Raw genomic sequence first — 27,573 nt, 5'->3', positions numbered from 1 at the left:
TTATTTTGCCATTATCTCACAGGATTAGGCTATTATGCCAGAAGTGAGGCCACCAGTGCCACAAGAGCTTTGTTCCAGGTACAAGCTACTCTGGCACCCACACTCTTGTCACAGCCCTTTGGGAGGAGTAAAACCTTGAACCTTCCCCCATTACTTATGTCCTTGACAAGTGTTCAAACTCAGCCACATGCAGGGCACAGGAAAACCTCCAATATATTTTTAGAAGAAAAGTAAATACAGCATTACTGATGTACCTGTAACTTAGTGGTCATCTGTTGACATTTCAGGATTGATGCAAACTCCACTGACGTGGATGGGATTCTTTCTTTGTGATTCAATGAACTCTGGATCAGTTCTGGAGAGGGAAATTGAACAGTTCTCAAGAAAATGTACTCTTACTACTGTTACATAAAAATGCCTACTACAGAATTCAGGTGAAATCATTTCAAATGTGCTCTTGTCTCAAGCCTTAATTGTATTTTTTGCAAGGTTCAAAAAAAATTCAAAGACTCAGTGGAAAAAAAAATGTCTTGGACTTTTCTGGAAAAAGAAGTTTAAAGAAAAGATGCCAGTTACTTCTTTGATTCTGTTAGATATAAGGTACAAAGAGATGAATTTATCTCAGGTTGTAGTATTCTAAAGATTAATCTGCACTCCTCACTGGCCTGCACATAAGGCATTTCACATGTGCATGTATGCTTCTTCCAAAACCTGCCCAGCAGCAGAGCAGTGACACGGTGCTGGAGCTCAGTGCTGTTACTGGGCTTTTTCTGATCAGTGGTAATATTGGCAGGCCATGCCATCCTGGAAAGTGTTAGTAATGCAATGGATGGAACAAAATTCCTGTTTGCTTAGAGAGACTCATTTGATTTAGAACCATGCCAAATATCAACCTGAGAACAGCACGGCTAGAATTGGAGAATAAAAACCTAAAATGTGGATGAAAGCACTGCCATTGAAACAACAGATAAGGGTGATTTTGGATCGGAATTATCTATTCATAGCTTTAGATCAGAGTTACTGTTTTCAATCACAATTGTCATAAAGATTTTCCCAGTTCTTCTCTCACAGCAAAATTACCATCTTTATGGTCAGGGCTGAGGGATGGCAAGAGCAGGGCATCCTGTGGGGTCTCACAGTTCAGTTCCCTTGGCCCAGGGTGCCTGGCCCCCGTGCAGCTGAGAGGCAGGAGGTGAGGGGTGCCTTGATAAGTGATGTTGGGTTTTTGTCTGTTTTGCTTCTGACAGAAACCTTTCACCCAGCTGCAGAGGTTCATCTTCCTACCACTCCTCCAAAAGTACCTCTGTCCAGCTCATAGCAAAATCTAGAAAGGCTCTTCTTATTTACTTGCCCACAAAGTAATTTCTCAGGACTATTACTCCTGTGCTATCTTTGTGTCTGTGTTATGAGTAGGAAAATAAATCCCCTGTTGGGTACGGAAGGATTTTTCAAAAAACCCTGATAACCCTCGCATTTATGAGCATCAAATTCTTTTTGGAACAACAAGACCCAAAAACTATTTTCAATTTTGATGACTGGCATGCATAAAATCTGCGGTCCCTTATCATCCCAGGACTTTACTCCACTGCACCTTCTTCCTAGGGCAAATGTTTATGAAATAAGCTTATCCTTATCTTCTGGAACAGGCAGGCCAGTTATAAGTCCCTTTGCTTTTGATGACATCTTTCTATTGGTCTTAACAGCGAAATTGAACTTCTGAAACTTTATGACCCACTCAGTCATAACATCTCTGAGAATACGTTTAATTCTCCCACTGATTCCCCACCTAGCATGACTTTATTCTCATTCAGACTGACATTATATCCACTTTCCTAAGTGGACAATTGGCTGTGTAAACTCTCTTTAACTTCAGGCCACTTATATTCTAATGGTTACACTATAAGGATGTGTTCTGGTTTGAGTTTGTTACAGTCCCTTCCCTCTTATTTCTTCTACAGAAGCACAGATGAATTAGTGCACCTACATCTCCCCCTCACCAGAATAACCTACAACTGAGCAAAAAAAACCTCCAGCCTTACAAGATGAAATAAAACCAACACAAATCAAGCAAGGAAACAGAATGGTGTTGTATGGGCAGCAGAAAACTAGTATCTGTTTCTCTCTCCCCCTCTCTTTTTCTTTTAAACCCCGAGATAAGTAATAAACAAGTTTATAAAGAAAATACTTGCGCTGCAATGGAGAAAGTCATCCTACTTTTAGCTTCTGTGATGAAAACATCGTTTCATAAAAATGTTTGCCACAGGAACACACACAACATGAATACAACTGATGTGCAGCACACAACACAAGAGTCGCAGTGACTTTGAGCTAGCACAGTGTTTCCATGTGTCCACAGATTTCCAACCATGAGAAGGCAGTCCCTCAAAGACTGTGTGATCCTAGCAGCAAGAGCTTGGATGTCAGCAGCCTCCATGGGAGAGAACTGGGAACAGGAGTTTGGTAGAAGTCAGAGCTTACCTCTCCCAGGGAATTGCTATCAATCTTCACTGCAGCTTTTTCACTTCCCAGAGGTGAATTTATACAATCCCATGTGACAAAGAACTGTTCATAAACATCTACCTATTTGTCTATCCATCCAGAAGAGAAAAGGATATATCCACTGCATATGAAAGCATTAGAATTCTATTTCCTTCACTGCAAAAAATAAGCATAAATATTCATTCAAATAGGAAAGAGAATCTAAGTAGACTTCATTTTGATTGTAGCAGATTTTTCTTACTTTCTAACAGCTCTACCTGTTAGAGAGCAATGTGCACAGAGTAGGAATTGAGTCATGAACACAGGGCTCAGGTAAATACCAGCCATCCTCTTTTTCACCTTTGTTTTTCCTCTCTTTCCTCCTGAAAAGAGAAAATTATCACATTTTTGCAGATGTCCCAATTTTTAAGGTAGTTGCAATCAGAAGTGCAGCATGCCCCCCCCCAGGAGTGGTGAGCAGTCACACCAACTTGCAGGTTCAAGGACAGTCAGCCCCTTCACTGTTGACTTACTGCAAGGCTTCCTGGAAGCTAACAGAACAGCATGATACCCAAACCAAATTTTGTGTGTCTGAATTCTTTCAGGTATAAAACCATCATGCCATCTACATCAGGAGGGGGGTCTCCTTTGCTTCATTTTAGTCTTTTTCTTTCAAATCAGCTCCTTGCTAACTGTAACGTGACCTCTGTTTTGTGTCTGTACAGAGGCATGCTGTCATCCAGCACAAGTCTCACCTATCAAAAAGGAAAAACTTACTGGATCCAGCATGGAGCAAGACAATAGGTGAGGGACAGCAACACAAATGGGCAGCAGTAAGGTGAACTGTACAGATCTGCCACCTGCTAGCAGAAAGCCTGAGCTCAGCTAGTGCAAGAACCTGGTGGCTCTGTGCTGCCCTGCTGAAAGGTCTCCTGATGCCTCTGGACTCCTGCTTCCCTGTAACCATTCCAATCTCATCTTGTCACAATGAAATCATTCCTGCTGCAGTAAAGGGATTCATTAGGTCTACCACTACTTCACTACCCGCAATCCTAACTGAAAAATCAGACAGCTTTCCTGTTTCACACGTCTGTGTTCTCTAGCTCAGAGATGTGACTGACCAAACACTTGGCACCTTAGAAAAATCATGCCTTAGTCCGGATCAGGACTCAGGAAACAAATCCTGTCCATAACTGCACAGAGCAGGGCATAAGCTAATGCCAGAATGATGTGATACTTGATGCCTTGACCTTGCTTTCTGTGTGAGACTCTCCAAGCTTCGTACCACTAGGAGTGCATCATTTGTGATGAGCAAAAAAATCAGAGCAACTGGTTCTTAAAAGCTGTATCGTAGTTTTGCTTTAAAAATAATTTTTCTCAAAGCTGAATTCAGTATTTTGGGTCAATTATAATTGAATCTGCTCAGACAGAGAAGTTATATGAGACTAATTACCTACTGTCTCTACTTGAAGTAAATATTAAAGGCAAGAAAGATAAACATGGGCTGAAGTGTGATATGCAAATCACATTGATAATGGTTAAGACCATGAATTTATATTCTTTTAATCATTATGAGATTTAGATGGTATCTCCAGCAAAGAAAAGTCAGTATGATGATATATGACTGTCTATGATTTTGTCCCTAAATACAAACAACAAAAATACATTAACCTGCTTGTATCCTGTGTCTCATTATTGTAATAAAAATGATAAGAAAATTCCTTCTTTGTGAAATCCAAGCTGCTTTACTCTTTTCAAGGACTGCTTTTGTAAGAAAGGAGAGTAAGGCTTGGGTCATTTATACTGTATATAAGGTAGAGGGAGATTTTTCAGAAGCAAAGCACTTTAAACATCTTTATTCCTACCAAAGTTAATAAAGTGAAGCCAATTCTGAGCACTTCTTAAAACCAATGGATTTGCTATTAGTTTTCCTGCATGAAGATATGATGAAGAACATAATTGGAGAAAAGATAGTTCAAGAAATAACTTCACAATGGCATTACTCTCAAAGAAAAGACAAAATCAAAATATCCTGGGTCTGGCTAAGGCAGCCAAGGACTTAAAATGAGGCTGGGTATGAAAGGGCTGGAGAAAAGAAGAGGGATGAAAGCTACGACATTTTCACTTTTTTATATGCAAATTCTTGATGAAAATTACTTAGAAAAAGAAGTTAGAATAACTTTCAAAGATTAGAACTACCTTTCTTTTCCTTTTCTCCTTTTTCCTTTTCCTTCCTTCCTTTTTTTTTTTTTTTTTAAGAAAAAAACAACTTCTCTTTTCCTGCAGGGAAGTGTTCATAAGGACTCATGAGATCCTGACAGATGTTTCCACTGACCCTCTTACAGGAGATTGGGCTCCACTGCTCTCCTCTAAGACGGTCTGTGATTTTGGCAGTCTGAGGCCCAGGGTCCCTTCCAGGGCTGCTGGGTCTGCAGCCACCACACTGACATTGGCCCCTTGTAACTGGGAGCAGTTAGTGAGAGCTCCTAAAAATATACAGAAGGAAACAAGGAGCTAATGCTGCTAGTGTGTGCTCAGAGAAGATGCATTATTCATACAGTACATAGACAAAATAGAGAGAAGATGCCTGGCAAAGCCCCCAGAATGGCTTAGTTACCCTCGAGTAAAAACTTCTATTTATTGAGTAGACTCCATAAATATAGCAGGACTCCTGAAATGTCCAGATGTTTCTGAGCAGATGAATAATGTTCTCTTTCTGAAAGCTTACTGAATTTTTTATTATCTTATGCACTATTTGCGTGGGCAGGTCTTCTGAGCGAGTCAGAGCAAACAGCAATCACTGCTGCAGGTATCCAGTGAGAGGACAACTCCTGGATTTGGGAGCTCCCAAGGAGGTCCTAAAGCAGAGACCGCTGGTACATACACAGAAAATAATCACTGAAACAATGAGCTAAACTTCTCTGAGGGATCTTAACGTAGCCATGCTATAAAGAGAGGATTATTTAGCATTGGTAGCCATGCCCTCAGATACAGCCATGGTGTTGTGCTCTCAGGCACACAGACCTCACTCTCTTCCATGGGAGAAACAGTGCCGTAAGAAGATTTTGGAGTTAAGGCAGATATTGAGTTAGCCCTCTCTATTGAATTGTAGTTTTTGCAGATTGGAAATAGTTTCTTCTCCATGGTAATTCTTTAGTTATGCCGCTCCACTTAGACCAATTGAAACTGGAAGAAAAAAGATTTGCCTGTGACAGCTTTGCCTCAGTAGGACAGCATGACCAGATTTATATCTTTATCTTGTATTTTTGTCCGGAGGGCTTACACTTTCATCTGATTATTCTCTCTCTTGTGAGTTTCTCTCTATGCTTAAAATAGAAAATGACACTAACCCTAGGACTGCTGATTGGGCTGGAGTGCCTCCAAAGAGCAGCCTTCTGCGTTCACTCTCCCTTACGCCAAACCTGCATCTTCTCTATTTCTGCTACTACTACCAACTTAGTGCCAGTCATATGTATTTAAGGGGTTGAGCTGGCTTCCCTGGCTTGATAATCAGTGTGATTATTTTGTGCTTTTCCATGTGGATTTTAGTTTCTCCAGTTCCTGCTTCTATTGCACACTAAAGAGTTCATTTACTTGAATACTGCTTTTGTATGCTTTCTTTACTGAACATAAAAGAACCTGGAATTATTTTGAGTATATTTATATGCTTGTTGTATGTGTACATTCATGCTTTTCCGAAGCTACACCTGCCTGCAAATATGTATGTATATACATTCCTATAACTGTGTGCTATGCTGATGAAGCTGATGAAGACCACCAGTAAATAATATAAAATAATACAGTAGTGCAACCTTGATACAGTGTTCAGAGTTGCAGCCTGACTTCAGCCAGGACTGATCAGACTCTGCTTAGTTCTGAAACCTCAGTTGCTCACCCCTTCTCTCCCTTTGCTCTTGTGCTGTATCCTTGCATGTAAGCTAGCTTGAGCAGCTGGAAACTTGACTGCAGCCTAACCCCATTTTGAATCATGCCCAATGTGCAACAGCCAGATTTGTTAGTTCTCTGTTTTAAAGCATAGATACAAGAGGCATCAGCATCTATCTTTTCTGGCCCAGCAAATTTAATGGCAAGGCAAGTGGGAGGGATGGCTCCTCCCCAGTGCAGGATTGCAAACCCAGCTCACCCTTTCCCTACCTCCCAAGCCATGCGGCAGGCTGTCTGGAAGTAAAGTATTGTTCATCACATTAATGTTCAGCTGCCATTGATGTGGAGGTCAGTGGCTCACAGGACAGAAGAGATGGACAGAGCAGACCTTTGAGGAGGCACAGCTTTGCAGCTCAGCAGTCAGCACACGACCTGGGGAAAAGCCAACATGGAGCTGGGAGCACTTCTTAGATGCAGAACATTAAAAAGCTGTAACATAAAACCCAGAAACCATCCTGGGGCAAAAGGCAGGACCTGAAGTTTCTCTTGCCAGCCCTGTGCTCGGCTTCATCTTCTCTGCATCATCACTGATAGCTCTCCTGTCTCTGTGCAGTAAGGTGCCCTTGCCAGGATATCTGTCATTTTCATCAGTTCCCATCGCTCAGTTCCTCAGAACTTCCTACTAGTGTCATTTAGGCTCTCTCCTTCTCATTGGCTCCTTCTAGCTGCTAACATATACCAGCAATTTTCACAGTCGCCTGCTTTCCATCTGTTACAGTTTCACTGATGTTTTTTTGTCTGACTTCCTCTATGATCTCAGCTTGCATTTGTTGAAGTTATACACTTTTCCATCCTTGCTGTGAATTTTTGGATTTTTAGACATCAAATAAAAAAATCTCTAAACAGTTCTTAACCACATTTCATCCTATTTCAGTTGCTTCTCACAGATGATTCAATCCATAACAGCTTTCAGTTTGGTGACTTCAGAGGTATAGAGATAATTGATTGGGATTTTTTCCTCCTGGTGTGTAATGAATGTAATCCAGTCACGCTCTCCTGCACCTTAAGTATTTCTTAACTCCTGGTCAGTCCTTAAGCTGCAGCACTCCCAGCTCTGCCAGCAACGCTGAATTACAAAACGTCCTTTATAATTCCAAAAGTTCTGATGCTGGAGTATCCCAGCACAAATCCTCCTGCACCTGCCAGTTCCTCACCAGCCTGCCTGAGAGCTCCCCTCAGAGCAGCAGAAAAAGAGCTCCCTTTCCAGTTGGTTGTGTGATTTCCCTGTTCTCAGCAGAGGGGATCCTTCACCACGTGCATTAACTCTCTGGGCTGTGAGCCACCTGCTTCAGTGTTGTCTTCCTGTGAGTGGGCAATGGAACTTTGATTCTAGCATTAGTTACCTTCCTGTTTTTATGCTTTCCAAATCATTGGTACTGCTTTGCACGTACTAGTTATATGAAGCTTTTGGGTTTCAGTGGCAGAAAGGTCAAGTATATGTTCATAACTGACCAGTTCCAGTTCTTTGCATTTGTGATTTGGGCAATTAAGAACACCTTTCAGTCCCTCAGTGTCTTGACCTCACATGGAGTTGATTCAAATTTTTAATTCATCCCTGGCTAAAAGCTTCTTCTCCTCAGTGGCAGAATGGTTAGAAGGCATTTCAAGATTGCCTGAAGACGATTGCATTCAGCATTACTCCTTGGCAGGGAGCGTCTCAAGTCAAGCATCTCTCACAGCCCTGTCTCCAGAGTCCATGCTTGGTATTGCCTACGCTTGAGAGAGGAGCTGCAGGCCCTCAGGGTTTTCTTTCATCACTAAGGACAAAGGCAAGAGATGCCAAGCAGCACCAGAAGAGCCAATTACAGAGTTATGAACAACAGCAGTTCCCCTAATGCCTTGGATAAGACCAGCAGTTTGACAGTCTGCAGAAGAAAATGACTGGGGAAACTCTGTGGCCTTCAGTAGAAATCCTGAACGTTTTTAATTATGATAATAAAAGAAATGAAGTGGTAAGTGGGAAGGAAAGCTGCAAGAAAAGCATTGCCTGCTTTACCAGTAACACTGGTTCTGAGCAGTAGGCCTAGGTGTCTAGAGAAAAAGGAGTATGGGGTTCACTGAGAAGTCTACAATAGCACTGAGGAGCCTTCAGAGATAAATGGCAGCTGATTTCCCACAGATCGATGATTTCCAGAGACAGATTTCATTCTGAAGCAGCGAACACAAAATTTACATTGAGTATTTTTTTACTGAAATGAAAATTGAAACGCTAAACTGTGTTTATGCATGTGTATGCATATGTATCAACTTTCTTTTCTCACTTGACATGATTGCAAAAGAAATATCCATCCTGACTTTTCACACCCACATGGGTACAGGAAGAAGAAATTTAAAGGTTGCTGAATTTATGTATCCACTGTGAAATTCCCGAGTACTGAAAAGTACATGTTGGTGAAGAGATATGAGTGCTGTGTAATTGGCTGTGTGAGTGCTTCCAAGTGAAATGTTACTGTACATCATATCACACTTTTTACTGAGTGGGAGTTCACCTTGCTTATCTTGGCCAAAGTTTTGCAGTGATGTTGCTGTGCAAAATCTACCCTTTACCTTAGCTAAGTGGTGCTACAGAAGCAATAGTTAGCAGCTGGAAACACCTACACAGCACGGAGCAGCTTCCTGTGTCTTACACACAAGAATGTAATTTTACTTGTATAGTTATTTGTTTCAATTTTAAGTTATTCATTGGAATCAAATCATGACAACAGAGAACTTCCAGTAATGGCCTAAATTTCCTCAATTAAGAAATGAAATGTGAAATTCTTAAAATCAGTTTTACAATAAGTGGTGGAGGATACGCTCAAAAACCTCTGATGGAGACTTATTCAATGCCAGAGATACTCAGAAGGGGTTTTAAACCATACAATTCACAAATGTTAAGTTGAATTTCATTTTCTTACTGGTTGGCATGACTGCCTTATCACCATGTCTGTGTGTTTGCATGTCTAAATGTAAATAAGTGCATTTTCTTTGCCTTATAAATACAATGTCATAGATTTGACTTTTCTGCCTTGGGCAGCAAGCCCCACAGATGATTGTATGGGGATGAAACATATGTCAAAGAAAATGTTTCTTAGCTCTCTTGAATGCAGTGCCAATTATGTCAGGCCAGCTCTTACTGCTTTAAATTAAAATCATACTTCATCTCAGAATTAATTTAATTTTCTGGAATAAATGCACTTCAAAAAATCCAGCTCGAATTTTCCAAAGGATAAGGGTCAACCATTCAAAGCATCTGAAGAATATAAAAGTCATATTCAGGCAGCCTAAATTCCACCCGAATCACTGTGCTCAGGATTTCTTATCAACCTGCTGTAAGTCTGTAGAGCACAGGGACTACTGGACTTTGAGACCTCGATGGAATTTAAATCCTGGATATTCAGCAAACCATTTCCTAATTCTTTATGTTATCGAAGGAAGTGACCCTAGCAAGACTTGATAGGCATTAAGGGGTGGCCTGTTTAAACAGAGGTCAGTCCTCAGTTGTCAGTGATTTTCATTAGTGTTAAAAGAGGAAAACAATCCTTATAGCTATTGAAAATCTACTCCTGAATCTGCCCCCTAAAACAGTATTATCAGAAAGATGTATTTCCCTTGCTTTTGTAATGCAAAGGAATCATAGACCTCTTTGCTTCAAGAGACAAGGAAGGTAACTAATTTTTATCTTTTGAAAACTTTTATCTTTTGAAAAGCAGAGTGATGAATCATAGCCAAAAAAAGCCCTGTGGCCCCGACTCCAAAAACCAAACAATACAGCAAAAAATAAACAACAAACCAAATCCTATCTGTTTCTGGTCCATCTGTGTATCAAACAATCAGAAACAACAGCATCACCTATCTTCTGGTCTGTACCTCCTTGGCCATTCTAATTAATACTGGCTCAAGGCAGTATTTATTTCTTAGCTCGTGAGATAATAGGTTATTGACTGACCTGTGAGGTAATAGCCAACGCTGTGTCTCACATAAGAAGTGATTGTGTGGATTGAAGTTTGCCATTGATTTTGTTTCCATATACTCAGGGGGACCATCTATATAACTGACACACAAATAAGAAGAAAAGGCCCTTAGTGACATTTATTGACTTCTGAAGATTCCTCACCTGCATCCACTTGACATCGCTGCGGTCAGACCAAAAACGCACTGCATTCACCACTAACTTCAGTGCAGTTCACAAAACCACACAGAATCACAGAATGGCCAGGCTTGGAAGGGACCTCCAACCCCCCACCGCATGCAGGGCCACCAACCTCCACATTTCATACCTGCCCAGGGCCCAGTTCACCAGATCTTCCCTATATTAAGTAGGGAAATAGGAAGAGCTGACAATCTGAAGTCATGGCCTTGTGCAACAATATTCTAGATTCCACTGCTTCTTCATCCTGTGCTATTCACCATCTCCTAACTGCACAGATTCTGAGGACCCATGAGAAGCATGAAATATCTGTAGTAATATCATAAAAGACTAAAAAGAGATTAAAATCAGAAACGAATGGAGCTTTAAGTGCAACGTGAAATTGAAAGGAAATAATGAAAGGTGAGCATACGATCACAAACACAGAACTTGGTGCAATTTAGGAGCTCTGTTCTACTGAAAGCTTCGGGAGTAGAAAAACTGGTGTCACTGCAGAATATTTGGTAAAAAAAGTACTTGTTTCATTTGTATCATTTTGGTTATTTAAAGTCAAAAATGGTGCCTTGGAGAACAGAACAAAGATAAATAGAAATGCCTCAGCTTTTCTGAAACACGTATTTCTGTAATGTGCTTCAGAAACAAGGAGGTTCCAGTGAGTCAGTATGCTGCTGAAAGAGTTTGAGTTCCTCTGCTAAATTTTTCTAACTGTTGTAATTGCAGAAATAAGCAGTTCCTCTATCACTCACCCATTTATACCTCTCTCAGTATTAAATGTAATAATTCCCTTTTGGGAGTCATTTGGAGAATGATCAGCAAAAACCAAACGCAGAAAATTACTGAAATCTCTGTTGCATTCTTCAGTTGGTGTTACTGAGAAATATCATCCATTTCTTCTGGCCAATGATTTTCCCAGATGCACAGATCATTTTCTGCCTGCCCTACCTACACCCATGTCCTGTCTGAAGCTTACAAAGGCTCTCTGAAAAGTCTTTTTGAGACGGTGTGCTCACTAATTAAACATTTATTAAACATCATAGCAGCTCGAGAATTAATTTCACCTTGCTGTTTCTCAAAACTCAGATCTTTTCTAAGCTTTAACTGTACCTCTGACTTCCAGGTGCTTGCCTAGCTTGGGTAGGATTTCCCAGTTTGCTTGTACACCTGTGTGTCATTTGCAGGGAAGATGCTGCTCATTAAGATACATGATGGGGATCTTAAAAGATATTCATCTATTTGACAAAAAGGCATATTGGAACAGTACTACTTGGTGGCATGTGCACCTTGTTTTTATTAAATCACATAGTGGGGAAAAAATTAATATAAAATCCAAGGAGAACATTAAATGCTAATTTGCCTTAAGGTACAGAAGCTCCTGAAAAGCTGCTATTTTTTTTTTATTCAAATATTACAGGGCCACAGCATTTTTATTCTCTCATTTATGTCATTTAGGATAGCTAATGATATACTATTACACGACCCAAAGCCAGCATTGCATTCTCTTCCTTGTATCTGGTACTGCTTTTCCAACTATTTTGTTCCACCCCAACCATTTCAGATACAGTCTCAATTACAGAAAATAATAGGATTCCTGAGGAGGTGTAAATGCATACTGTGGCTTGGCTGTCCTGCTTTCAAATAGCTGAAGAGCCTTTCTGCATTTCCACAACATGAGCTGAGGGTGCTCACGTGCCTTCCATAGAACAGTCTTCAGGGATTTTGTGCAGCATTAATGTGCTAAATACTATCTGCATGAACTGGGGAGAACGTCTCACAGTTTAATTGAGCACATTCTTTACAATTGCCAAGGAAGGACCAATATCTGCTTTCTTTTCCTGTGAATTCAATACAGACCCAAAGCCAGGTATGGGGCATTTGTTATATGATACTGAATTTTTCAGCCAAGGCTTAAGCAGGTCATGCTAATTAATGAAGAATTTTCAAATGGATGCCCACGACTTCAATGAAGCCAATGCCTTTGGGAAAAAATAATCTGCAGTGTCAGAAGAAACTGGATCTATTTTGTCAGAATAAATAATTTAAATGAAATACATAGAGTATTTGTAACTTGACTTGTATCCTATCTCTCTGTCTATTGATTCTCTCTGCAGAAATCTAAAACTACATCTTTTTTAACACAGAGAATCTTCCTATGAGACTCTTCTTAGGTTTCTAACAACAAATAGGAAAAAAAAAAATCTCTTCTTGCTTTCTGATCTGGATTTAAACAAATTAAAGTCATGGAAGAAACCTCCTCCACGCTTAGAAATCTGGGCAGAAGCTCATATTTAAATCCTTGGGAAAATAAAGGACCCAAAGAACTGTTAACTCTGACTTGTACCTCCTCATTTAGCACCACTGCAGCTTTAGCAACTCCACACAATTTTATGACCAGCTCCTCTTTGCTTCAGCCTGGGTTTATTTGGGGTTGATAAGCACCCAAAATGCAGCAGGTGTGTGACGTGCCCATCCCTCCTCAAACCCAAGCTCATTCTCTGTCTCTGAATGCATGTGGTAGGGTACTCACTCCAGAAAGCAGCAGACCTTGCAAGAAGGGTATTGTTATGGTTTCTTCTAAAGGTCCAAAGAAAATGCCCAAACATTGAAGCACCTGAGCCTTCACAGAGCATGAGAGCAGCCAGGCTGAGCGATGGGGTTTGGTACCACCCAGCTGCACCAGCAAACATTACTCTCATTTCAGTTTTGTGTTCTTCTAAATGAAAGGCACATTTCTGATGTCTTGCATTGTAGAAGAAGCAATGTTTACAGAGCTAAAATGTAACACGTAAAGGTAAAGCTTATCAGATGATAAACAGGAAAAGAGCAGACTGCAATAAACAGAAACAAACTTGTCGTTCTCATCAGCAAACAACATATTTCTCTGTGTAATACACTGGCTGCTTTTCATTTTTCAAATAAGAAGCTATTATTTTCAACTGGATATCAGACACTACAGCCTGGATATTATTAAATACTCATAATTGCAAACCTGAAAGACATTGGCACGGTAAGAAGCTTAACAGCGATAAAAGGAACCTAAGAGGAGAGGTAGAAGAGATGAGAGCAAGCAGTAATGCTCTGTGTGATACTAATCTCACTTTCCAACAGCTTCTTGTTTCTGTGCAGAAAGGTGGCTGGGACTGTGCTGCACACACAGCTGTGCCTATGGAGCACATTCAGTGCACTCCTTGCCTTTGGCCTGGAGACCAAGAAATGCTGAAAGACCTTTTCTCATAAAGCAGTATTTTCATACTGAGTGAGGTGATATGTAATGCTGCCCCAATTCAGAAGAAAAATAATGGATTCAACAAATGAGCTGTTGCAAAAACCAAAATTTTTCCTAGTACACGTGTTGATTGGATCACTTTTTATGTAAGTAATGATGACATATTTGTTTACCTAACATCAACATGTAATTGTTGACTGTTTCATCTAACTCTTGTTAGCTGAAAAGGATTCAATGATCCTCTTCTCACAGGAAACGGGCAGAATTTTCTATTCCTTTATTTTAATGTTGCTGCAGCCATTGCAGAATGAGTACCTGACAACACAGCAGAGTGCAACAATTGCCAGGTGTACTGGCTTAAATCCTAACACTGAGAATTTTCAGATAAAGAGAAAAAAGCCTTTAATAGTTTGGAATCAACTTAGCAAATCTAAATAAATTATCCTTAAGATATAATTTGAGAAAAGGAATTAGATTTAAATACATCATTTACTTTACCCAGGAATTTGAAATTTTGTAGTTTAAAAGGCCTTCAGATAACAGTGATTACAGGCAGACTGCCATTAATCTTTTTTCTAAGATGGTACCACAGGTGAGCTGTGTCAGACTGAGGGCAGTTTCCCATTTTAGGTCTTTTTTCCCCTCCACAAAGGCTGAAGTTCTCCAGAGCAGTGCTGTGCCCCTGCTGTGCAGAATGGGATCATTTTGACCACAGTAATCCTTTGATAAACAAAAGCACTTCATTCACCAAGGACAGTTTATGTGTCATCCTGACACTTAATTCAGAAGGCAGCACTGGAGCAAATACCTTTCCCATTGCATTTCACACACAGCAGGTGAAATACTCTGCTTTATTTAATACACGATTCACCAATTTTAGCAAAGGTATTTCACAAATGTAGATGTAAGTGTTCAAACGTTGTTAAACTTGATGTGCAATGGTATACAAATTTCAAAGCTCCTTCTGAGCTCTAAGACATAGTCCACCCTTTGTGCCTATGGATTGACTTTAATGTCATCAATGGGCTTCACTGATTTGCATCAACAATTAATGTTTCCTAGAAAACAGCTTCTGTGTGGGGCTCCTGCATGAGAATGAGGACAATGGCAGAAATGCTGGGAGGAGGCATGCAGTCTGCTATCTCCTAAATCCTCCCTTCTTTCCCAGTTTCACCCAGTTCAGCACTCCTCCTGCAATGCACTGGGGTCATTCATAATGGGACCACACCACATCCCACCAGTGTCACGCAGGGCTCATTGTGGAAGTAGGATTTATCAGACAGGACCTGGCAGGGCATCATTCAGATACAGCTCAGCTCTTGTGGTGGGAATGGCAACAAAATTCTGCTTTTCTTTTACTCCTTGCTTTGCCTAGTATGGGAGTAAGCAAGTGACCTTATTTTGCCAGTTTTATCCAGAAGTGCAATTCGGCGCCCAGCTGAGCAGCACCAGTGCCCATGTGCATCTCCCAGCTGGGCCCAGGAATGCTGCAGCCTCCCACATGATGTACTCCATGGGCTGTGGCAAGAGCAAAACTGGAATCTCCATTTCCATTCAAGTGCTGTATTTGCTTGAAGGGACACAATTAACACAATTAATTCACTATTGCATGTGATTAGTAATCACTTGCGTATGTGTTGGCACACAGTGTAAAATAGATCTTTAGTGAATGTGCAGCTCTCTGGGCCGTGGCTCTGCAGAGCTGTACAGCTGCAAGGGGCTGCTGCCTCCTGCCCCACCGAGGGTCAGCAGGGCTCTGAAGGCTTCCAGGCACTTTCAGTAGGAACCTGGGGGACAGTGCCTCTCTAAGTCCTGAGATAAGGATGGGTCTGGTGATGAAGGCTGCAAAAAAATCTGGATTCAACGTCCTGAGACTTTCTTAGTGACTTTAAATCGATTTAGTTCTGCTCCACAATGAAGTCCCTTCTCCCTCTTGGCCTTGTTGGACTGACAGAAAAGTGCACAGATTCCATGCAGCATTTGACTCACTAGAAATGAAGGCTTCTGTCCTATGCGTCTATTTAAGCACATGCAGTCCTATTCCTTAAACTGTTGCTAATGGTCATCATGTGTGAATGTTCCTGAACATCTCGCATGACTGCTCAGCTGTAAAATCCCAAACACATTCCCTCACAGTACCACATACATGAATAAACTGTTCACCTATCCAGTAAGGTAATGCAGACTTCATTTAACCTCACCATTTTAAGGTAATATTATGATGATATTACCCTAACATTATGATCAGGTTGTGATTACTACATAAAAGCAATTATTACCAATCCAGTGTAACCATGTAGCCACTCATTAAAATAACTGCAAAGCATTAATTCCTCTGCTGAGAGGGTTTCACCTGAGCACAAAGTGGATACATACACACATATTCCTATGTACTAGGAAAAGAAATCCTGAATTCAGCTGGGGGTACTGAGGAAATAGCATCAGCAAGTACTGCTGCAGGACTGGAGAGGTCGGGCATATGCCATAGATCAGTGCATCTGTTGATGAGAGCAGTGCAGGGCTGTGCTCAGTGATGTGCTCAAAGCAGGGGGAGCTTTAGAAATGAAGAGACAGGATGGCTGCCTGGCTGCGGGTGAGGTCCCTGCTAAGTGCTCATTACTGAGGGTCAGCTGCAAATCTGAACTAAAGTGTGGTGCGTGAGAAATGAACTATGGTGAATGGAGGAAGCCAAACAAGGAGAAAATAGCCAGCACCTGCTCACAAAAAGACAGAGATCTTGCAGAAGCAGCTGTTATCCTAGTACCTTTGAAATACTTGCACATATAAAGAATGTACACTGCCCTGAGTGTTTGCACTGCATAGATGCAAACGTCCTTTTTGAGTCTCCACTGCACCATCCCAGTTCAAGGATCAGTCAGCCCAGCTGGGCACACAGCCAGTACAGACTGATGCTGATGCTGTACAAAGTTAAACCTTAGGCCATGTGGGTTTGGGAGCGTACTACATAAACTTTCTCTCTATATAATTCAGAATCAGAGCATAAACTGCTACTGCCTGTAACTAGTAGAATTGCAGGCAGTTTGCTTTGTCCTTAACTAACAAAATATTGCTACTAGAATACGTCTGCGCTTTATATGTGAACAAAAAGAAAGCATTCCAATTATGTAGCATATCAGTGGCTTTCCAGGTGGGCACTGAGATGCAGCACAAACAACATAAGTAGCTTTGTTCTCCGAGGAAAACTGCCATGTGAAGTCTTTTTAGCAGCAACAAAACATTAACAGCAACAAAAAACTGCAATACATGACATCATTGCGATCAGGCCTAAGGAGCACAGCTTGCTTTTGGAATCAGAACACAGGTTAGCAGAAGTGTTAGTTGCTGTGAATCTCTCTGAGCTCCCTGTGCCCCTTCAGCAGACCCAGTGGGCTCACAGTGCTGCCATAGTGGGTGTTACAGATGGAAGGAACGCGCTCTGGGACCTTCAAAGTCAGGCTGGACCAGGTTCTAAGCATCCAGATCGTGCTGCAGGTGCCCTGTTCATTGCAGGGAGCTGGACTAGATGATCTTTACGGACCCCTTCCAACTTACATGTTTCTGTGATTCTCTGACATATACTCAATGGAGCTATCAGCAGGTTACATTTGTGGATCCAAATTCACTTCTGGGGCTTGCAGACACGAACACTGGTTTAAGCATAACTCTGTAATTGGGTCACTTTACTAGGTGCACTGGCACGTCAACACAGCGGGATGACACCGCCGCACTGTGCCTCGCTCGCTCTGAACAGCTCAGCACAGAAAGGTTCCCGAAAGAAACACCCTCAGCAGTCATTTGCTTTGCATTGGGGAAAAAAAAAAAAAAAAGAAGAAGAAAAAAAAAATTGGACTGCTTTTGTTCTTTTCTGAAATGTACCTGCCCTGTTTCCTGACAGACTCTAGCCTAGGTTATTTGTCTTCTGCACCACAGGTAATAAAATGATTTGCCAGGATTTAATGGAAAAAATGCGTTTCTGTTTCCCATTATTTTTCACACTGCTGTACAATGCCCACGGCAAGTGGCCACTTAAACCTCTCTTGGAAACTGCTTCTGTACATTGGCACCAGTGCAGCGTGCATGTGGGTGCTATAGGCAGAGCCCATCGTGTTTCAGCTGCTGGCAAGGAGTCAATGCAACGTGACAGTGGGGAGAGAAAGTGGATTAGAAAAGGTACTGCTGGCTAAAAGCCTTTTCTAGGGTGAACAATGCCTTTTCCACTCGCAGAGTGCTCTGAGTACTGGTGAGAGTGCAGATGTCACAGCATCCCTCCTCTGAAATGCCCCAACTCTGTCTTTTGTCTCTCAACACTTCATTATACGTGGGGATTGACTGCGCCTTGCTGATACCAGGATTCATCATGTTGCATAAACAACACTGAGTCTTCCTATGGAATCTCAGGTTGTGGAATGTGACCTAAATAGACATAAATGTTCTCTGAAAAATGTTTTCTGGCAGAGGACTATGTGCATTCTGAAGGTTACAAATTGCACCCAATTTTCTGTTTTCACTGCCTGAGTTCTTGTCCTGAAGCTGTTGATTGCTTCAACTTTCCAAGTTCAGAGAAACCTCTTCTATGCAGCAGGAACAGCAGCAGTTGGAAGCATACAAAGACTGCTGAAACAATATTTGTCATGGCTGTTTTTTATGCCACACTCTATTCCTGCTTCCTACTATTGACTGATATTAGTGGTATGAACCCAGATCTCAACTTATATGCCAAGATTGCTTGTAAGTTTTGGTTCAGCTTCTTTTCTGAGCTGGGTGATTACATCACAAATTTGCCTCTTTGCCCACAATACTGAGTGTGACCATGACCCATTCCAATCTCCCTTCTTGCTGCCCCCAGCCACCACCACTTGAAATCTCAGAGAGGTGTCAGGAATGGTTGTTTCCGCTCCATTTCTTTCAGGACCTGATGTTTCATCAGTGGCAAGATTTCTGCTTTGGAGCCCGTTCTATAGAATGTTCTGGCAGCCTAGACCTGCTTCCTGCACTTCCAGGACACTGAACTTAACAAAGCTTAAACATCTGAAATAGTAGGAATGAAAGAATTGAACTGTGCAAGAGCTTCGAGCACCTAATAGAGTTGGCCATGAGAAGGCTGTGCTCAGCCATAAGCATGCAGGAGCTGGTATGCTGCTGTAAAAAAAAGCAGTGAAGAAAGGGGCAATAACATGCTTGCATAAGTGTTACAAAAATTAGGAAAAGGATGAAAAACAGATCTTAACTGGCACCAAATAACAGTAATTTGTTTTCAAGCCCTGACACAAAAACCTTGACTTAGCTTTTATTAAGCTAAGTCAATTTACTTTTATCCTCTTCAGTTTCCCCATGAACTGGGCAATAATGAACAATATTCTCCCTTTACCTTTGCCATGGAAGCTCCCACACCTATGTAATGTATGATGATCATAACCCACTGTGTCATGCAGTAGTTTTCTGTATTGCTGATTAAACTACATATTGCTTTAAAAACACAAGTGATGTGCCTCATCCCAAGCGTGAACAGAATGAAGTGCATGGCCTCAAGATGCCACAGAAAATGTCCTAGTCATGGACTTATGGTTTAATTGCTGATAGGGTCTTAACTAAAGCAACTTCAATTGTACATTTATGTACAGCAGTGTACATAAAAACACTGCCTTGTGGCTGCTCAGTTAAAATCATAGGGCACTCAAAATGGTAAATTGAAAGGTTCAAGCAATTACTGTCTTTAGAAAGATGCATCATTTTGAACGACAATATATCAAAATAAAGGAGGAGTCTGAAGCCAAATTCAGTTCCCATTGAAGACAGAGCTCTCATTAAGCCCAAGTGGAGGCTCAGGTATTCAAGCATCTGTAACACCATGCCATTGAATGCTGTGGAAGAGTTAATGGAGGGAAAAGCAAATACTTTACAATATACCCAGTGTATGTAGCCTTTCAAATGTTAATATACCCCATAAAAATAACAGGGTATAATCATAATGATATATTTTAAACAGATTACAGGACCAGTTTCAAACCAGGAGAAATTAATCATCAGGGATAAAAGGAACTTGTCCTGGTTTCTGTTTAAAGAAAAGAAAGCACCACAAGAAAACAAAAGAGAGGAAAAAAGAGTACCATATCAAAGCAGCACGATGTCTTTTATTCACAGAAACCAGAAATGCTTTTGACTGAAAGGAATGCGAGCTCCAAAGGCTGGAGTCCATTTCTCTCTTCAAATCCAAAGCATATCTGAGATACAAGCGTGACACATCTGAACTGTCCTGATGCCCATGAGAAGTCTCTGACTGATTTCAGAAAGGCTTTTGGTTAGATCTCTCACTGTGCTTCAAGCTCTATTCAAGCTGCCTGGTGTTCGGGTAAGGGGCTCACATGTGACAGCCTGAGACTATTCCATCAGTAACAAAACCAGCACACGAAGCTGGCTGGATCAGAAGGCTTTTCGGAGGACTGTCTGAAAGGTAACATGCCAAACTGAAGTGCTGATGATAAATGCTAACGCAAAGCTGTGACCAATAAATTCTAGCAATGGGTCCCCTGTTCAGCAGCATGAACGGACTACAGGGGGAAGAAAAGATGCAAGCACTGTCATTTCCCATGGCAGAATCTGCAGGGAGCGCTTTAATTTTCTTTCACGTTTTGTACAGACAGTTCCAGCCGTGTAAGAACAAGCCAAATGCTCGAGTGCACAATGAAGTGTCTCACAGAAACTCTACCCTACCAGCAGGAGGTCAGTCAAGACCTAGAGCTCATAGGCAGCTCCCAGCACCATGAAGCCCCTCTACCGAGACGAAAATAACAAACTCCTCTGTCACTATGGGGTGGTACCAACAGTACAGCTCAAGCAACTGCATCATAAAGTCATAGGATGTAAAAGAGAGCCCCAGTGCAGCCTGCAGAGGAGGAGGACCAGAATTTCCATTTTGGTCAGCACAGTCTGACCGTTCTTTTTGTCTATTTGCATGAAACAGTCCACCCATTTATGACCAAAAAAAAACCTGTTTAATGAACTTTTGGCTGTGAGGTTTCAGATCTAAATATGTCTGTTCAGGTTTCTCCTTATTTAAACAAACTCTCAAGAGCACAAATCTCTCCTGAGTACACCATGTTAATGAGGTGAAAGGCTGTTTACACTGACTTTCATTGACAGTTTGAAGGAGGAGAATCCAGCCTGATGGTGAGATGTCTGTCAAAACAGTGGTAACCAGATGGTCTTTGTCCTGACTTCCTGTGGCTTACAACCCATTTGGCTCAGGAAATTTGAATGTGTTTCCCCAAAACCCAAGTCTCATCAAAGGGGTTGGGGAAGTTAAAAAGTAAGCCCTGCTTTTGGTGCGTTTTTCTCCCAGCCTCTCCTGCCTCAGGTCCATCAAGTTGATTGCAAACACATTGAATTTTGGCTGCTCAGCGTAAGCCAGAACATCTCCATATTTTTAAAATGTCTGACATCTGACTTCAATTAAGCTTATCAACATTAATAAAATAAATTTTGCACTCACTGAGTAAAGGGGGTTTTTAATCTTTCATACCATCATCCAATAACGCTAAAAACTGATTTTTAAAAAACACATTCATAATGTGTAAATCAGTCCTTCTTCATTTCCCTTAATTTTTTTGTGTAATCTTACTTCAGTATTTTAAAAGTCTAATCTCTTTCTGAGTCGTAAATAATTCCTATTGGCACTGCTGACAACAAATGGACAAAAGCAAGCTGTCAGCCACTGCCATGCATCCCTGCACTGTGCTGAGGTTCAGAGGGCTGATAATGAAACATGGAACCTTCCACACTTTGATCACCAGCTTGGATCTGCACCATTCAGAGTGACCTACAGTTACAGGTGGCAAGCATGTGGCAATTATCTGCCTGTCTGTCTGTCTGTCTCAGTGACTGCTGCTCTCCTTGGACTCACCAGTGGACAGGTGTTCTGCTGGCTGGCAGTAACCACCTCCCTTGATAGCACTCTCAACCATTCAGTCAGAACTAAAGAAATAATTCTGCCCTCTCTCTTTCCCTCAAAGGCTCACATCATTCTTATAGGATAACACTCCACAGTGATAGTTATCCATCTTCCAGCATGCTTTTACTGTCGGCCTTTTTCATCTACCCTAACAGTGAATAAGGAATTCTTTTAGTGGGAACCAGACGAAAGAAACACCTTTATGATTAGAGATTATTTATGCTTTCTGGCTCTCACAGTAGAGCAGTGACAAAAACACAAGCAATGGGAGATGAGAGCTCTCCAACTTCCTTATGCACATTAATTCTCAATATCCCCCAGCGACCCTGTGAAGTCCTCATGGACTCTGGACAAAGCAAAAGCTGTGCTCTCATTTGAGATAGCCAGGCCCAAGGACCATGTCAGCCCCAGAGGAACACCAGACCCTGAAGGCATTGACAACACACCCCTGTCCCACCCCAGGAGGGCAACCAGCTGTGCCTGATGCCCACGTGTGCAGGATTTGTGCAACCCAGCCAGGCTGTGGCTCAGTGAGATCTGCTCAGTGCTGGCAGCTCCAACAGGGGAAGTCACAGAGGACATTCAGACCCTTTCACTCTCACTCCCTTTGACCTTTGCCGAGGGAAAATCATGTTTGAAGAACATGCAAGTTGTCCATTTCCTGCTAGGGGTGAATATGTCTGTTTTTACTGTTTTATTTCTCTCATCTTTGTTCAGTGAAACCCACGAATGCACCAGCATGTTGCTTGTCACTCAGGTCATCAGCTGAGAGAATGTCTAGCAATAAGGAAACATAAAATGAAGCAGCTGCAGTGTAATTTTCTGATCAGTCTATTAGACATTTAGTCATTTTGAGCAGCTCATACCTCTGTTCCACTATGTCAGCTGGCAACTTCAGACGGCTGGTAATTATATTCTTTCAACAGATATAAAGTCTATAGCTCTCATTAAAATATTCATGGCAAGAAAGATTTCAATCAATTGGTGAACTGCTATTACAGTTAAAACATAAATCACACCAGTACTGTGGTGTGGGAGAACTTGATGGACCTGCAGTAATTTATGAATAAATACAAAGAACACGAACACTGTGATGAGCTTGAAGTGGCCAAGGGTATAAGTGGCCAAAGTATAAGTGAGAACCTGCATACAGATCAGTCTGCAAAGCACAGAAAATATTTAAAAAAAAAACAACAAAGTTATGAACTAGCTAGTTCAGTTCCCCCTGAGCTCTTACAGCTCACACCATGGACATCTTATGTTCCCTACAGGAATAGCAATCACTGCTGTGCACACCTTTCAGAACAGTCACAGCTGGGAACTACCTACTGAGAGTGTTAATTAGAGCGGCCACTGTGGATTTAAGTTAAAAGAACCATCTTACTAAAATACTTAATAGAATAACATCAGCATGTTCTGGAGAAGCAGTCTTTTACATTTATTTGAAAGGAATAAAGGAAACACCACGTAAGAATGGAAACTTTTCCATGACAAAGCCCAACATCTCAACTGGGACCTGCCTGGATAGGAACTGATGTTCTGCACATCCTTCTCCCCATATTATTTGTATTATTTGCTACAAGAGTAGCCTGAACTAAAGACACAAGTACACGTACAAAGCCACTTCCTGGGGCTGACCAAAACTTCAGTGAATTCTGTACAATCACCTCATTGGCTCCTGTTGTGCAGCTCAGACTTCTGGAAAAGCTGCTGCTGGGATACGTATGCAAACTGCCTGATTCAGCAATCTTAAAAGAAAAAATAAAAAGAGCCAGAAACACTATTCTGCATCTCCCCACTCCTGTCTCCCTCCCCAGAAAAGAAATTACTTTCATTACTGTTTTCCATCAGAGTTACAGATGTCTTTATAAACAAGGGTTTCCACAGCCTTACCCAGCATGTAGCCTTCGGTATCTTAAATAGTAGTTTAAAAATCCCACTATCTTTATCTAATTTAGCCATCCACCAGATCATAATGATTATAGATCATTTCTATTCTCAAATTAACCTTGGGGAGCATTTAGATACTCTTGGGTAAATGCTCAGAGGACTATGGAAATCTCTAATTTCTACATCAGCAGAGGGCTTTGCATGCTTGGTTAAGCCTGGAACTGCCTGTTCCTAATTTGTTTCTCCAGATGAATATTTATTTGATTCACAGCCTGTTTCACAGATGCTTTTAAATGTTTTGTCAGCAAGAAGCCTGCATGCAGATAGAGAAACTCCTATTTTGCTTTCCCTTGTGTTATGAGTAACCCTCTCAGTTATTTGACCTTCCAGATCTGATTTAAACAACAGATAGAGCCTAACCTTAAATGTATAAAAAGACTGTTATTTTGTTGGTAAAGAGCAAACATCTGCTGAAATATGGCTATAAAAAACATTTCTTGCATCTCTTGCCACGTTGAGTGCCGAGTTCCTGACTCCAAATACAGCTGGGTTATTATAGCAAAAACATTGGCAGTTTAAGAAGGAAAGCTGAGCAGTAAAACTAAAAAGATCAATAGGAGAAGTGAGAAGTGATAACCACAGAATCATTGAGGTTGGAAGGACCACTAAGATCATCCAGTCCTGTGACTGCAGATCTTCCAGTACAGCTGAGTTACCAGTGCTGAGCAATTGGCACTGAGCTGAGGCCAATGCAGTGCATGAGTGCGAAAGTCTTGGGCTCGTGTAACTTCTGCTGCTACAGATAATGGTATGAAAGGACACCCTCACCCAGAAAACGCCACAAATGACTGTCATCGTCGTTTAAATGGGTGAAAATTGTAGGTTCCAATTTTAATGCATTTCTGGATTTATGACAAGAAACCCAGCGTTACTCGTGTTCCTATACGTAACCCCACACAGAGCTGTGTGGAAATCTGTTAGGAGACTGACTATAAATAGGGCTGTCAGAAGGCTGTCCCCACAGGGCCACTTCTTGTCGGCACACTGACAGCGGTAATGCTCGATTTTCAGCAGCTTTTTGCCCATAAAATCCGACGTGACTTTGGGCTCATACGAAGCGCGGATGGGCAGCAGTTGTAGCCAGGTCCTGTGGTGCCATTTATCCTTGTCACTACATCCTCGGTGGTTAAGCAGCAAAGACCCAGCTGTCTGCCACAGAAAGGGTAACCCTTAGGAGAGATTACTGTGCCTGAAGTTACAGCTGCTCAATGGCCTCATCCTGCTCCCAGCAAGTCCTGTGGAAGCTGCCTCACTTTGCTGAAGCCCTCCCTAAAGCCAGGGCAGCTGTATTCACGTTGCTGAGGTTCCCACATGTCCCTGTTGTAAAGCAGTCAGCAAACGACTCATCAGTGATTGGGGAGAAATGCCTCAGTGCCATACATCGCATACTGCAGTGCCCATTTGGTGCTGTTTTAGTAGCTGTAAGTTCATATTTATATTTATAGCCACACGTAATGAAAGTGGAAACATGGAAAGCAATGTCCTTTTAAAATGTGAATAGTTGTTGTTCATTCTGACACTCTGGATCTGTAATCAGCTTTATCTATTTAATTTCTCCTACAGGATGTTTTGTAACAGTGCCTGTCTCAGGTTCGGGGACAGCTGAACTCAGTTTATTAAACTGGTGTTCCAGTGATTAATGCCAATACATTACGTGGAATATGCAAAAGCAGGAATTAGAGATTGTTTGAGAAAGTCAATACAGATGTTAGGACATGTAAAAAGGACTTCTAAAAATGCAAGGAGAAAAGCCAGATAAGCAAAGCTACTGAAAATGCAAGGAGAAAAGCAAAGCTGAACTCACCAAGAGTGAAGAACAAACAACATACATCTGGTAATCTGTGAGATGAAGTGGGATGACACAACAGGCTATCTCCAGCAGCACGCGTGATTCCCAAACACTTGATAAAGAGCTGGCAGTATCTAAAGGCTCCGGGAAGATGTACTCCCCAGTCACACATAGATAAGTGGGTGAGAAGCATACCTCTGCAGGTGATGCTGCACACCCATGGGGCTGCATCAGCTGGTTCACATGGGCCAACAGAGGAAGAGGAGATGCTCTCCTTCCTCCGCTCCACATCAGGACTGGATTACCGCTGCTCTCTGGTGTCACTGTCTCTACCTCTTCCCCTCTGCCCACCGGTGCCTGTCTGTTTTCAGCTACTGTCTGTAACAGAACCTGGGGAAGCCACACTGCCCTGGCTGCAGTCCACTGCCCCACCTGCTTCAAAGCTCAGACACAGCAGGACTCAGGGCTAAACACCAGCACAGCGGCTACCGCAGGCACCAAGAGTGAGTGACATTCACCTGCATGCCAGGGGACTCAGTACCCCCACCTGAAGTCCCCACTGTAGCTGGCAGCACCTGCACAGCCTCTGGGCAGATCATCAGTGAACACTAACGCATCCCAGGAGGACAGCTGGAGCCAGGGCTCCTGGCACGCTGCGCGGCTCACGGCACGCCAAGTGCTGCTGAGAGCCTCATGGCTTCAGCTCCTCATCCTTCATCTCAGCTCCACCTTCCACTCCATCCTTCAGAACAGGAAATCCTACAGTCTTAAGTGAATTCTTCCAGATCTCTACACGGGTATCTACAGATGTATTTTAAAAGTATGCCTATTTTAAAGCAAGGTCAGGGATGATGTTGCTAGATGGAAGGGAAACTAGCACTGAAATGCAGAGACAAAATGTTTTCGGAGAAAATAAATAAAAAGGTTTTATTCAGCTCTATAATTTCCCAACTGAAACCAGCACACACTCAGAAGCCAAAAATCCTCATTAATATCTCTGAATACAAAACAAAATATATACCCTATTTACATATTTACATGTTCCATACCTTTACAGGAAACGTCTGATCTCAGGAGAATGTCATGATTATTGAGATATTGAACCTACCTCCCTTCCAAGTTCACACATTCGATCTTCACTTGCACCATACTAAATCAATGCATGCAAATCCCTTTTTACAGCTCTGCTCCCATTTAAGTCAATGGCAAAACTCCCACCAAATCAAATAAGGGGATAATCAAGTCCTTACATTTCAGTAAATCCCATGCAGAGTAGCTCACAAATCTATAAAATGAATAAAAACTTAGTGTGCAGTTGATACAATGTGTTCAGGAGAATGTGCAAAATAAGAAGTGCGTTTCACATGTATTTTAGCCAAATCTAATCCTCCATCCATTGATCTTGCTGTTCCAATCAGCAACAGCACTGAGTCTTACTAAAGCAAGTCATCCCTTCCTAGACCTACCTTCAGACAAATATACTGCCTACATCTTTCAAATTCAGGATGACCAGCATGCAGAAGATCAGAGTCTGAACCCTTTACTCATGCTAACACTTTCTCAACAGCAAAGAGATCCTTTGGGCATACAAGAACTTGGAGTGTCTTGGAGGGAAGATTGCTGCCCTCCTACAGGAAGGAATTAGTTCTGATGCTACATTGTCACTTGGCTGAAAACGGGCCAGCAATGTGCCCAAGTGCCCAAGAAAGTCAATGGCAGCATGGCTTCTATCAGCAATAGTGCAGCCAGCAGGCACAGGAGGTGATTGTCCCTCTGTACTCAGCACCTCAAGTGCTGGCCCCTCACTAGAAGAAAGACTTTAAGGCCCTGGAGCATGTCCAGAGAAGGGCAGTGGAGGGGGTCTGGAGCACAGTTTTATGGGAGAGTGGCTGAGGGAACTGGGATGGTTTAATCTGGAAAAGAGGAGACTCAGACTGTCTAAAGAAGGCATGAAAATAAGAGGTAAAGGAGAAGGAAGATTTTCTGCTTCCAGGGTTGCCTTCCTCAAATATGTCCCTTGGAGCACCCTCTGCAGCTGAGGGCTGTCAGATATGCTGTAGAGATGCTCATCCTGCTTTTCTGTGGCAACCTCCTGATAGAGGGGCTTCGAG

At 41.9% G+C, this 27,573-nt stretch overlaps 1 long non-coding RNA gene across 9 annotated transcripts in view; it reads right to left on the bottom strand.

Moving 5' to 3' along the window:
• LOC116237390 (uncharacterized) overlaps positions 1-27,573 on the bottom strand; it is an 84,111-nt gene that overhangs the window by 19,170 nt on the left and 37,368 nt on the right. For 5 of the 9 annotated variants that reach the window (XR_016471603.1, XR_016471604.1, XR_016471605.1 and 2 more), the window contains exons 2-4: positions 6,634-6,795; positions 2,757-2,861; positions 255-355 (exon numbers count right to left, since the gene is read on the bottom strand). This is a non-coding gene — a long non-coding RNA (uncharacterized LOC116237390). Of the gene's footprint in view, positions 1-254; positions 356-2,478; positions 2,656-2,756; positions 2,862-6,633; positions 6,796-27,573 lie in introns of all 9 variants that reach the window. The other 4 variants (XR_016471607.1, XR_004168720.2, XR_016471610.1 and 1 more) reach the window with 3 other exon arrangements.

This window comes from Phasianus colchicus, chromosome 16 (genome assembly GCF_987193195.1).
Source record: "Phasianus colchicus chromosome 16, bPhaCol1.hap1.1, whole genome shotgun sequence".
Classification (NCBI taxonomy): domain Eukaryota; kingdom Metazoa; phylum Chordata; class Aves; order Galliformes; family Phasianidae; genus Phasianus; species Phasianus colchicus.
The sequence above is the reverse complement of the archived record's forward strand: the minus strand, read 5'-3'. Positions and strand labels throughout refer to the sequence as shown.